Raw genomic sequence first — 12,214 nt, 5'->3', positions numbered from 1 at the left:
TGGCAACAACAGTGCTTATAGAGGTAAGTTTATTCCTAGGCCTTTTCCTAGTAATCCCTCTAATAACTTTGGCAATTCCTACAACAATGCTCATGGAAATTACAATAAATTACCCTCTGATCTTGAGAGTAATATTAAAGAGTTTATCAACTCGCAAAAGATTTTCAATGCGTCCATAGAAGAAAAACAGCTCAAAATTGATGACTTGGCTAGGACCGTTGATAGAATATCTCTTGATATTGATGCTTTGAAATTGAGATGTTCTCCTCCCAAGATTAATATGGATGAAACATTGAAAGGTATGCGTGTTCCCATGAATGAGAGTAAAGAAAGAACTGCCCAAATTCGTGCTAGACATGAATGGCTTAAAAAGGCGTGTTCTCGTGATGAGAATCACGAGGATCTTAAAGTGCTTGGTGTGACTCCTATTGAATCTTTGTTTTCTAATGTCAAAACTAATGATGAGGGGGCTGGATATGAATCCACTTTGGTTGAAAAATGCCCCAATGATTCGGAGTCTATCTACCTTGATGCTAAAAGCACTGAAAGTGGAGTAGAGGATATCAAAACTTTGAGTAGTGATGAAATTACTACTTTGGATTTCAAGGAACTGAATTATGATAGTTGCTCTTTGATTGAATGTATTTCCTTGATGCAATCCATGCTAAACTCTCCACACGCTTATAGCCAAAATAAGGCCTTTACCGATCATATCGTTGGTGATATGATGAAATATCTTGAAGAGAAACTTGAGTTGGAAGTATCTATTCCTAGAAAACTTCATGATGAGTGGGAACCTACTATCAAAATCAAGATTAAAAACTATGAATGCAATGCTTTGTGTGATTTGGGTGCTAGTGTTTCCGCCATTCCAAAGTCTTTATGTGATGTTCTAGGCTTCAACGAGATTGATGAGTGCTCTCTTAATTTGCATCTTGCGGATTCTACTGTTAAGAAACCTATGGGAAGGATCAATGATGTTCTTATTATTGAAAATAGGAACTATGTACCCGTGGATTTCATTGTGCCTGATATTGATTGCAATCCGACATGTCCCATCATTCTTGGTAGACCTTTCCTTAGGACTATTGGTGCTATCATCGATATGAAGGAAGGGAATATTAGATTTCAATTTCCATTAAAGAAGGGCATGGAACACTTTCCTAGAAAGAAAATAAGATTTCCTTATGAATCCATCATGAGGGCTACTTATGGTTTGAGCACCAAAGACGACGATACTTGATTCTATCGCCTTGTGCCTAGCTAAGGGCGTTAAACAATAGCACTTGTTGGGAGGCAACCCAATGAATTTATCTTTGGTTTTTTACTTTCTATTTTGGTGTGTCCACACCATCATAATTCTATTATGATTGTGTTTTTTGTGTTTATCTTTGTGTTTGTGCCAAGTAAAACCTTTATGATTAGTTTTGGTGATGGTTGTTTGATCTTGCTGAAAAAGATAGAAACTTTGCACTCACGAAATAATTTTTAATTACTATCCAGAAAGAGCTTTTGAGTTGATTCTTTTTTCTGCTGGTTGATATGCCAATTTTCCTAATTTTCGTAATTGTTCAGAATTTTTGAGACACCAAAAGTATACGAAGTATACAGATTGCTACAGACTGGTCTGTTTTTGACAGATTCTGTTTTTGTTGTGTTGATTGCTTATTTTGATGAAACTATGGATAGTATAGGGGGGGGGGTACTAGCTATGGAAAAGTGACAATACAGTAATATAACACCAATATAAATAGAAATCAAGTTTGCTATAGTACCTAAAGAGGTGGTGGTTTGTTTTCTTATGCTAATGATATCACGAGTTTCCGTTTAAGTTTTGTGTTGTGAAGTTTTCAAGTTTTGGGTGATGTTCTCATGGACAATGGGATAAAGAGTGGAAAGAGCTCAAGCTTGGGGATGTCCAAGGCATCCCAAGCCAAAATCAAGGACACAAAAAGCCTAAGCTTGGGGATACCCCGGGAAGGCATCCCCTCTTTCATCTTCAATCCATCGGTAACGTTACTTGGAGCTATATTTTTATTCACCACATGATATGTGTTTTGCTTGGAGCGTCGTGTATTATAGGAGCCTTTTCTTTTTGTTGTGGCACAATCATCCTTGCTGCACAACTTTTTGAGAGAGACATGCACTCATCATGAATTTGCTAGAATACTCATTGAGCTTCACTTATATCTTTTGAGTTAGGCAATTTAGCTCGCATGTGCTTCACTTATATCTTTTGAGCTAGATAACTTTGCTCTAGTGCTTCACTTAGATCTTTTTAGAGAACGGTGGTGTCATATTTTGGAGAAATAAAAACTCTCGATCTTCACTTATATCTTTTTGAGAGTGCTCTCTCTGAGTAACTTGGTAGTTGGCGTGTGCCATGAAAGAGTCCTAAAGATGATAGGCATCCAAAGAGGATATGATAAAAACATCCATATTCATGTGCATTGATTAGTAAATAGAAGTTTGATTCCTCTCAATTAGTTTTGAGATATGGATTTGGTGATATTAGAGTTACGTTAGTAGGGTGTTGTGAATCTAGAAATACTTGTGTTGAAGTTAGTGATTCCCGTAGCATGCACGTATGGTGAACCGCTATGTTAGGAAGTCAGAGCATAATTGATTTATTGATTGTCATCCTTTGTGTGGCGGTCGGGATCGCGCGATGGTTAACACCTACCAACCCTTCCCCTAGAAGTATGCGTTTAGCACTTTGTTTCGATTACTAATAAAACTTTCGCAATAAGTATATGATTTCTTCATGACTAATGTGAGTCCATGGTATAGATGCACTTTCACCTTCCACCATTGCTAGCTTCTCTAGTGCCGCGCAACTTTCGCCGGTGCACAAACCCACCATATACCTTCCTCAAAACAGCCACCATACCTACCTATTATGGCCTTTTCGTAGCCATTACGAGATATATTGCCATGCAACTCCCACCGTTCCGTATCATGACATGTGCCATCACTTTCATATTGCCATTGCATGATCGTAAGATAGCTAGCAAGATATTTCAATGTCATACGCTAAGCTAGATCGTTGCACATCCCGGTACACTGCCGGAGGCATTTCCTATAGAGTCATCATTGCTCCAAGTGTTGAGTTGTAAGTAAATAAAAGTGTGATGATCATCACTATTAGAGCATTGTCCCATGTGAGGAAATTAAAAAAAAGAGGCCAAAGATGCCCACCGAAAAAATGAAAAGAGGCCAAAGAGCCCAAACAAAAAAAAGAGAGAGAAAAAGAGAGAAGGGACAATGCTACTAACTTTTCCACACTTGTGCTTTAAAATAGCACCATGTTCTTCATGATAAAGAGTCTCTTGTTTTGACACTTCCATATACTAGTGGGAATTTTCATTATATAACTTGGCTTGTATATTCCAATGATGGGCTTCCTCAAAATTTCCCTAGGTCTTCATGAGCAAGCAAGCTGGGTGCATACCCACTAGTTCTTATTTTGAGCTTTCACACACTTATAGCTCTAAGTGCATCTGTTGCATGGTAATCCCTACTCATTCACATTGATATCTATTGATGGGCATCTCCATATCCCGTTGATACGCCGAGTCAATGTGACCATCTCCTCCTTTTGCCTCACAACCTCCACCACACTCTATTCCACCTATAGTGCTATATCCATGGCTCACACTTATGTATTGCGTGAGAGTTGAAAAAGTTTGAGAAAGTAAGAGTGCGAAAACAATTACTTGGCCAATACCGGGCATGATTTAACGTTATGTGGGGATGATGGAGCATAGCCAGACTATATGATTTTGTAGGGATAACTTTCTTTGGCCTTGTTATTTCAAAAGTTCATGATTACTTTGCTAGCATGCTTGAGGTATTATTGTTTTCATGTCAATAGTAAACTATTGTTTTGAATCTTACGGATCTGACATTCATGTCACAAGAAAGAAGTTACAAAGGACAAATATGTTAGGTAGCATTCCACATCAAAAATTCAGTCTTTATCACTTCCCAACACGAGGACGAGCAGGAGTTAAGCTTGGGGATGCTTGATACGTCTCCAACGTATCTCTAATTTTTGATGGTTCCATGCTATTATCTTGTCAACTTTGGATGTTTTGTATGCATGAATATGCTATTTTATATCTTTTTGGGGACTAACCTATTAACTCAGCGCCAAGTGCCAGTTCCTGCTTTTTCCGTGTTTTTGACCCTTTTCACAGAAGAATATTAAACGGAGTCCAAACGTTATAAAACCTTCGGAAAGATTTTTTTTCCGTAACAGAAGATACGCAGGGAACTTGAGAACCAAGGCAAAGGACTCCGGGGGAGGCCACAAGCCCCCTAGCCGCAGCCTGGGGGGGGGGGGGCTACCAGGCTTGTGGCCCCCCCCCCCGTGGCTCCTTTGCCCTACTTCTTCCGCCTATAAAATCCCTAAAAATCCAAAACTGCCAGAGAGAGCCATGAAAATACTTTTCCGCCGCCGCAAGCTTCTGTCTCCGCAAGATCCCATCCGGGGCACGTTCTAGTGCCCTGCCGGAGGGGGATTCAGACACGGAGGGCTTCTTCATCAACACCATTGCCTCTCCGATGATGCGTGAGTAGTTCACGACAGACCTTCGGGTCCATAGCAAGTACCTAGATGGCCTTTTCTCTCTCTTGGATCTTCAATACAAAGTTCTCCATGATCTTCATGGATATCTATCCGATGTAATCTTCTTTTGCGGTGTGTTTGTCGAGATCCGATGAATTGTAGATTTATGATCAGATTATCTATGAATATTATTTGAGTCTCCTCTGATCTCTTATACGCATGATTTCGTATCCTTGTAATTCTCTTCGAGTTGTGGGTTTTGTTTGGCCAACTTGATCTATAATTCTTGCAATGGGAGAAGTGCTTGGTTTTGGGTTCATACCATGCGGTGTCCTCACCCAGTGACAGAAGGGGTAGCGAGGCACACATCATGTTGTTGCCATCAAGGGTAAAAAGATGGGGTTTATATCTACTGCATGAATTTATCCCTCTACATCATGTCATCTTGCTTAAGGCGTTACTTTGTTTGTTATGAACTCAATACACTAGATGCATGCTGGATAGCGGTCGATGTGTGGAGTAATAGTAGTAGATGCAGACAGTATCGGTCTACTTGTCTCGGACGTGATGCATATATGTATGATCATTGCCTTAGATATCATGATGACTTTACGCGGTTCTATCAATTGCTCGACAGTAATTCGTTCACCCACCGTAATACTTGCTATCATGAGAGAAGCCTCTAGTGAACACTATGGCCCCCGGGTCTACTTCACATCATATTTTCAGCTCTACACTTTTACTTTGTTGCACTTTCCACCTTCAGATCTCACCTTGCAATTAATCGTGAAGGGATTGACAACCCCTTTATAGCGTTGGGTGCAAGTTTGTTTGTTTTTGCGCAGGTACATTGGTGACTTGTCTTGATACTCCTACTGGATTGATACCTTGGTTCTCAAACTGAGGGAAATACTTACTGCTACTGTGCTGCATCACCCTTTCCTCTTCAAGGGAAAAACCAACGCAAGCTCAAGAGGTAGCAGCCACCAGCCCCAAGTTGCTACATGGGCTAAGAGTGGGTGGGAACCAGCCCATATGCGGGCTGGTGCACCTCCACAACCAGCCCAAGGCGCACAAGGGGTGGAGAGAGGGGAAACCCTAGGCGTGGGAGGCCCCCTTTGGCCTCAAAGGCCCACCCTAGGGCCCTCCACCCTTGGCCGCCGCCCTCCTTGGCCTCTAGGGCTGCCGCTCCCTTTAGGGTGGGAAACCCTAAAGGGTGGGAACATCCTCCCTCTCCTCCTAGAAATAGTGGAGGTTTTGGGGCTGATATGAGACAAAAATTGCCTCTCTTTCGGTGCATCCCTACACCTCTTCCTCCTCGTTCTCCACAGTGCTTGGCGAAGCCCTGTCGGAGTACCACATAGCTCCATCGCCACCACGCCGTCGTGCTGCTGTAGTTCTCCCTCAACCTCTCCTCCCTCCTTGCTGGATCAAGGCATTGGAGACGTCAACGGGCTGCACGTGTGTTGGACGCAGAGGCACCGACATTCGGTGCATAGATCGAAATCCACCGCGATCTGAATCCCTACAAGTACGACTCCATCAACCGCGTTCTAGCAACGCTTCCGCTTAGCGATCTTCAAAGGTATGAAGATGCTCTACAACCTCTCTCGTTGCTGGTTTCTCCATAGATAGATCCTTGCATGACGTAGGAATTTTTTTGAAATTACTACGATCCCTAATAGTGGCATCCGAGCAAAGGTTCTACGCGTAGGTTATATGCATGAGTAGAACAAAAGTTGTGGGCGCTGATTTGTCAATTCGCTTGCTGTTACTAGTCTTATCTTGATTCGGCGGCATCGTGGGATGAAGCGGCCCGGAACGACCTTACATGTACGCTTACGTGAGACTAGTTCCACCGATTGACATGCACTTGATGCATAAGGTGGCTAGCGGGTGTCTGTCTCTCCCACTTTTTTTTGACCAGCTACTGTAGGGAATCACCCCACAACCTTTTCCTTTATTCCAGTAAAAGAGAGTTTATGTACATGAGAGGATTAGGATATACAATGAGGATGGAGGAAAGAGATACAAACCTCAAGGAGGTAGAAAGGAGATCCATTTAAGGAGATCATCCCTAAATCTAGCCTTAATCCTATGAGCTAAAAGGGAGATATCATGAGTGAAGCTAGACTTCCATTTACTGAACCTAGGACGCTCATTGTTGAAAATCCTTGCATTTCGGACTGTCCAAATATTCCAGCAAGTAGTGAACACTACTTTAGAGAAAAAAGGATGCTGAAAATCTTTCCTGGCTGCCAATGAAGTGGTCCACATGAAGTACCATGCCAGGAGATCTGAAGGTAGTTCCAAACCTTGATGCTGAAAAGGCAGTTGAAAAAGAGATGATCCCTATCTTTTTTGACCCTGGCATGAGAAAGAACACATAAGTTTGAATCGAGACACTTTCCAGTGATGGCGTTCGAGCATATCCTGTGTGTTGAGTCTGTCCATGATGAGCATCCAGGCAAACATCTTGATCTTCATGGTGCAGCAACTCTTCCAAATCCAACAGAGCAAGGGGTTGGGAACAATGGGCAGATGCACATGGATGTAGTACTTAGCAGAATAAGCTTTACAGTCACTACTCCAGAGCCAAATATCATTGCAAGATGGGTCTCTGTCAAGATTCTGGAGTAAGTAGGTGACTAATTCCAACTCTTGGTGGGCCCTGTGAGAGAGAGGCAGGTGAAACATGTTGATCATGCTATTTGTCTAAAAAGCTTGGAAGACCTCCTTAGCAGTGCAGAAAGTGTCAATAACAAAGGAGAACAAGCTTTGGAACCGAAGAGCCAGAGGCCTGTTAGAATCTCCTAATGCCCAGGAATCAGACGAAAAAATGAAGGTGTCTCCCCTATTTGGCTGGACATAGGTGACAGCTCTAAAGTTGTCCATCCTCTTACAGATGTCCTTCCAGTAGAAAGATCCACAAAGGGAAGTACCTTGAGGAACTGTGTTGTGATAATAGGTGTTTCATATTAAATCAACCTAGGGCACATCAGCTTTGTTTAAGAACTTATCCACATGTTTAAGCAATAGAGCCTCATTCTGGACAAACAGATTCATAATTCCCAAGCCACCCTTCATTTTTGTCCTGCACACCAGGTACCAGGCTGCAAGGGAAGGAGCATGGTCTTGGCCATTCTTCCTCCACAAGCATTGTCTTTGTATTCGTTCCAACTGCTTAAGAATCCCTCGTGGTATATCCAAACTGCAAAGGAAAAAATGGGAACAGAGGACAACACAGAATTGAGATATTGCAGACGTCCCCCCTGTGGCAGGGAGGAGGAGCTAGCACCGAGTCTCCTTTCCATACTGTCTACCAAGGGCTTTAGATCAATAATCCTTGGCCTAGTTGTCCCAACAGGCAAACCAAGATATGTGAAAGGTAGTGATCCAACCTTACAACCAAGAGAGTCAGCAAGTCTTTGAAGATCTCGCTGATCAATGTTGATAGGCAACAGAGCAGACTTGTGATAGTTTAGTTGTAGACCTGTGGATTGGGAGAAAAGCAGAAGCATCTTTTTGAATTCCATCAACTGAGACTCCACTTCAGGAAAAATGTTAAGAGTGTCATCTTCATATTGAACAATTGGAAAGTCTTTGTCATGACAGGGTATTGGCAGCTGGATGAGGTCATCCTACAACAATTGATTCACCAAGGTTTGGAGGAAATCAGCAGCAATGGCAAAAAGGAGAGGGGACAGGGGATCCCCCTGCCTGACCCCTGATATGTCTCCAACGTATCTATAATTTTTGATGGTTTCATGCTAATATCTTGTCAAACTTTGGATGTTTTCCATGTTTTTGACCCCTTTCAAAGGAGATTTTGAAACGGAGTCCAAATGGAATAAAATCCCCAAAAAGATTTTTTTCTAGAACGGAAGAAGATCGGAGGACTTGGGAGCCAAGCCAGAAGAGCCCCAGGGGCCCCAGGGGCCGCCACCCCGCGGCCAGGGGGGCGCGCCATGCAGGCTTGTGGCCCCCTGGAGGTCCCCTGACCTAGATCTTGCGCCTATATATTCCTAAATATTCCCAAAAAAATCAAGAGAGGGTCGCAATCGCTTTTCCGCCACCGCAAGCTTGTGTCTCCGCAAGATCCCATCCGGGGCACGTCCTGGTGCCCTGCCGGTGGGGGGATTCGGACATGGAAGGCTTCTTCATCAACACCATGTCCTCTCCGATGATGCGTGAGTAGTTCACCATAGACCTACGGGTCCATAGCTAGTAACTAGATGGATTCTTCTCTCTCTTGGATCTCCAATACAAAGTTCTCCATGATCTTCATGGAGATCCATCCGATGGAATCTTCTTTCGCGGTGTGTTTGTCGAGATCCAATGAATTGTGGATTTATGATCAGATTATCTATGAATCTTATTTGAGTTTCTTCTGATCTCTCTTATGCATGATTTCATATCCTTGTAATTATCTTCGAGTTGTGGGTTTTGTCTGGCCAACTAGATCTATGATTCTTGCAATGGGAGAAGTGCTTGGTTTTGGGTTCATACCGTGCGGTGACCTCACCCAGTGACAGAAGGGGTAGCGAGGCACGCATCGTGTTGTTGCCATCAAGGGTAAAAAGATGGGGTTTTCATCATTGGTTTGAGATTATCCCTCTACATCATGTCATCTTGCTTAAAGCATTACTCTGTTCGTCATGAACTCAATATACTAGATGCATGCTGGATAGCGTTCGATGTGTGGAGTAATAGTAGTAGATGCAGAAAGTATCAGTCTACTTGTCTCGGACGTGATGCCTATATGTATGATCATTGCCTTAGATATCGTCATGACTTTGCGCGGTTCTATCAATTGCTTGACAGTAATTTGTTCACCCACCATAATACTTGCTATTTTGAGAGAAGCCTCTAGTGAACACTATGGCCCCCAGGGTCTACTTCACACCATATTTTCAGCCTTACACTTTTTACTTCGTTGCACTTTCCGCCTTCAGATCTCACTTTGCAAACAATCTTGAATGGATTGACAACCCCTTTGAAGCGTTGGGTGCAAGCTTGTTTGTGTTTGCGCATGTACTCTGGACTTGACGAGACCCTCCTTCTGGATCGATACCTTGGTTCTCAAACTGAGGGAAATACTTACTGCTCCTATGCTGCATCACCCTTTCCTCTTCAAGGGAAAAACCAACGCAAGCCTAATCTCCGTCAACGTGTCAATTTCTGGCGCTGTTGTTTGAGAAGTAGCAACCCCCTTCTTGCACATAATTGTTTTACCAGGAAGTCCATTAAGAAGAATAGAAGAGGAGCCAGAACTGAGCAACTGATGCACCCATAATATCCACTTACCATTAAAACCTTTGTGCTTAAGTATCTAAAGAATGAACTCATGTTCCACAGATTCAAAGGCCTTTTCCAAATCAAGTTTGAGGATGACAATGTTTTTTTTGGAGTGGTGGCATTGGTGTAGGTATTCCAATGTCCATCCAACACAATCTTGTATGGTTCTAGACTTGATGAAACCTTACTGGTTTTTATGGATGCATTTCATGATTTGTAACTGCAGTCTATTGTCAATCATCTTGGATAGGAATTTAAGTCCCATACCAGTGAGGGAGATAGGTCTGAAGTCACCAACTTGCTCAGGAGAACTCTTTTTGGGCACCAAAGTAATATAGGACGAGTTCATATTTTCCAACTGTGCAATCCTTGCATGAATGTGAGCTGCAAGCTGGTAAAATTCAAGACAAATAATATGCCAACATTTCTTGAAGAAAAGGCCATTGAAACCATCTGGACCAAGAGCCTTATCAATGGGCATTTCTTTGACAGTCCTATCCATTTCTTCTTTGGTAAAAGGCAATGTCAGAACATCAAGCCCTTCCACCCTATGAATAAGAGACTGCAGATTGAAAGCCAAATTAATTCCTTGAGAGGATCCCATCCTGTTCTTGAAAGAGGTCCAAAAACATCCTGCAATCTGTTCATTATCAGTTATAACAGACCCATCTGTCAATTTAAGAGATGAAATGGAGTTTCTTCTGTATCTTTCAGTAGCCATGACATGGAAGAACTTAGTATTTTCCTCTCCAACCTTTATAAATCTGATGGTGGCTCTCTTTTTCCAGTATAGGAACTGCAAATGCAGTAGGTGATCTAGGTGTAATATGACAATCATTCTGAAATTGGCTTCAGGTCTGAAAATGGGTCTGAGCTCCTCTAGATCATCGAGACATAGCACCACTTTATTACACTTATCAATGAGTGTTTTGAGCTGTGAGAGACTAGTCTGCCATCTCTTCAGAGTCTGTCTTAGGTGCTTAAACTTATCCATGATGATGGCAGTGGTGTGACATATCCTAGAAGGGTTCTTCCAAGAATTCTATACACAGTCCATAAACCCATCCATCTCCACCCAGTAATTTTCAAACCTAAAGAGGTTACATTTGGGGATGGAAGTGTTGACTGTCACCACACAGGGAACATGATCAGATGCAGAGGGTCCTTATGAAGGGTAAATAGCATTGGCATATCAACGTTGTGGTTGTCACGTAGGTAAGAAGCGTTCTTGCTAGAAACCTTAACCAGCCACGTAAAACTTGCAACAACAATTAGAGGGCGTCTAACTTGTTTTTGCAGGGTATGCCATGTGATGTGATATCGCCAAAAGTATATGATGTTACATATGTGATGTATGAGATTGATCATGTTCTTGTAATAGGATTCACGACTTGCATGTCGATGAGTATGACAACCGGCAGGAGCCATAAGAGATGTCTTAATTTATTGTATGAGATGCAACGCCTTGTTGATTACTTCACTTTACCACTAACGGTTAGATATAGTAGTAGAAGTAATAGTCGGCGTGACGACTTCACAGAGACACAATGATGGAGATCATGGTGTCATGCTGGTGACAATGATGATCATGGTGCCCCAAAGATGGAGATCAAAGGAGCAAGATGATATTGACCATATCATGTCACTATATGATTGCATGTGATGTTTATCATGTTTTTCATCTTATTGCTTAGAACGACGGTAGCAAAGATAAGATGATCCCTCATTAAAATTTCTAGATAAGTATTCCCCTAAGTGTGCACTGTTGCGAAGGCTCGTTGTCTCGAAGCACCACGTGATGATCGGGTGTGATAGATTCTAACGTTCACATACAACAGGTGTAAGCCAGTTTACACACGCAAAACACTTAGGTTGACTCGACGAGCCTCGCATGTACAGACATGGCCTCGAATACGGGAGACCCTATATATATCGGGCACTTTTGGCCATTGAGACACACGGTTTTCCCTGTCTCTCGGTGCAGCCCCGCTCTTCTTCTTCCTCCTCTCTGCCGATGCTTGGCGAAGCCCTGCCGGGAGACCTCGTCTCTCCATCGACACCACGCCGTCGTGCTGCTGGAGTTCTTCCCCAACCTCTCCCTCCTCCTTGCTGGATCAAGGTGCGGGAGACGTCACCGGGCTGCACGTGTGTTGAACGCGGAGGTGCCGTAGTTCGGCACTAGATCGAAATCGCTGCGAGTACGACTCCATCAACCGCGTTCTAGCAACGCTTCCGCTCAGCGATCTTCAAAGGTATGAAGATGCTCTTACCCCTCTCTCGTTGCTGGTCTCTCCATAGGAAGATCTGAATATGTGTAGGAAAATTTTGAATTTATGCTACGTTCCC

Source organism: Hordeum vulgare, chromosome 1H (genome assembly GCF_904849725.1).
Source record: "Hordeum vulgare subsp. vulgare chromosome 1H, MorexV3_pseudomolecules_assembly, whole genome shotgun sequence".
In the NCBI taxonomy this organism is placed as follows: Eukaryota; Viridiplantae; Streptophyta; class Magnoliopsida; order Poales; family Poaceae; genus Hordeum; species Hordeum vulgare.
This window is presented reverse-complemented; position numbering follows the sequence as displayed.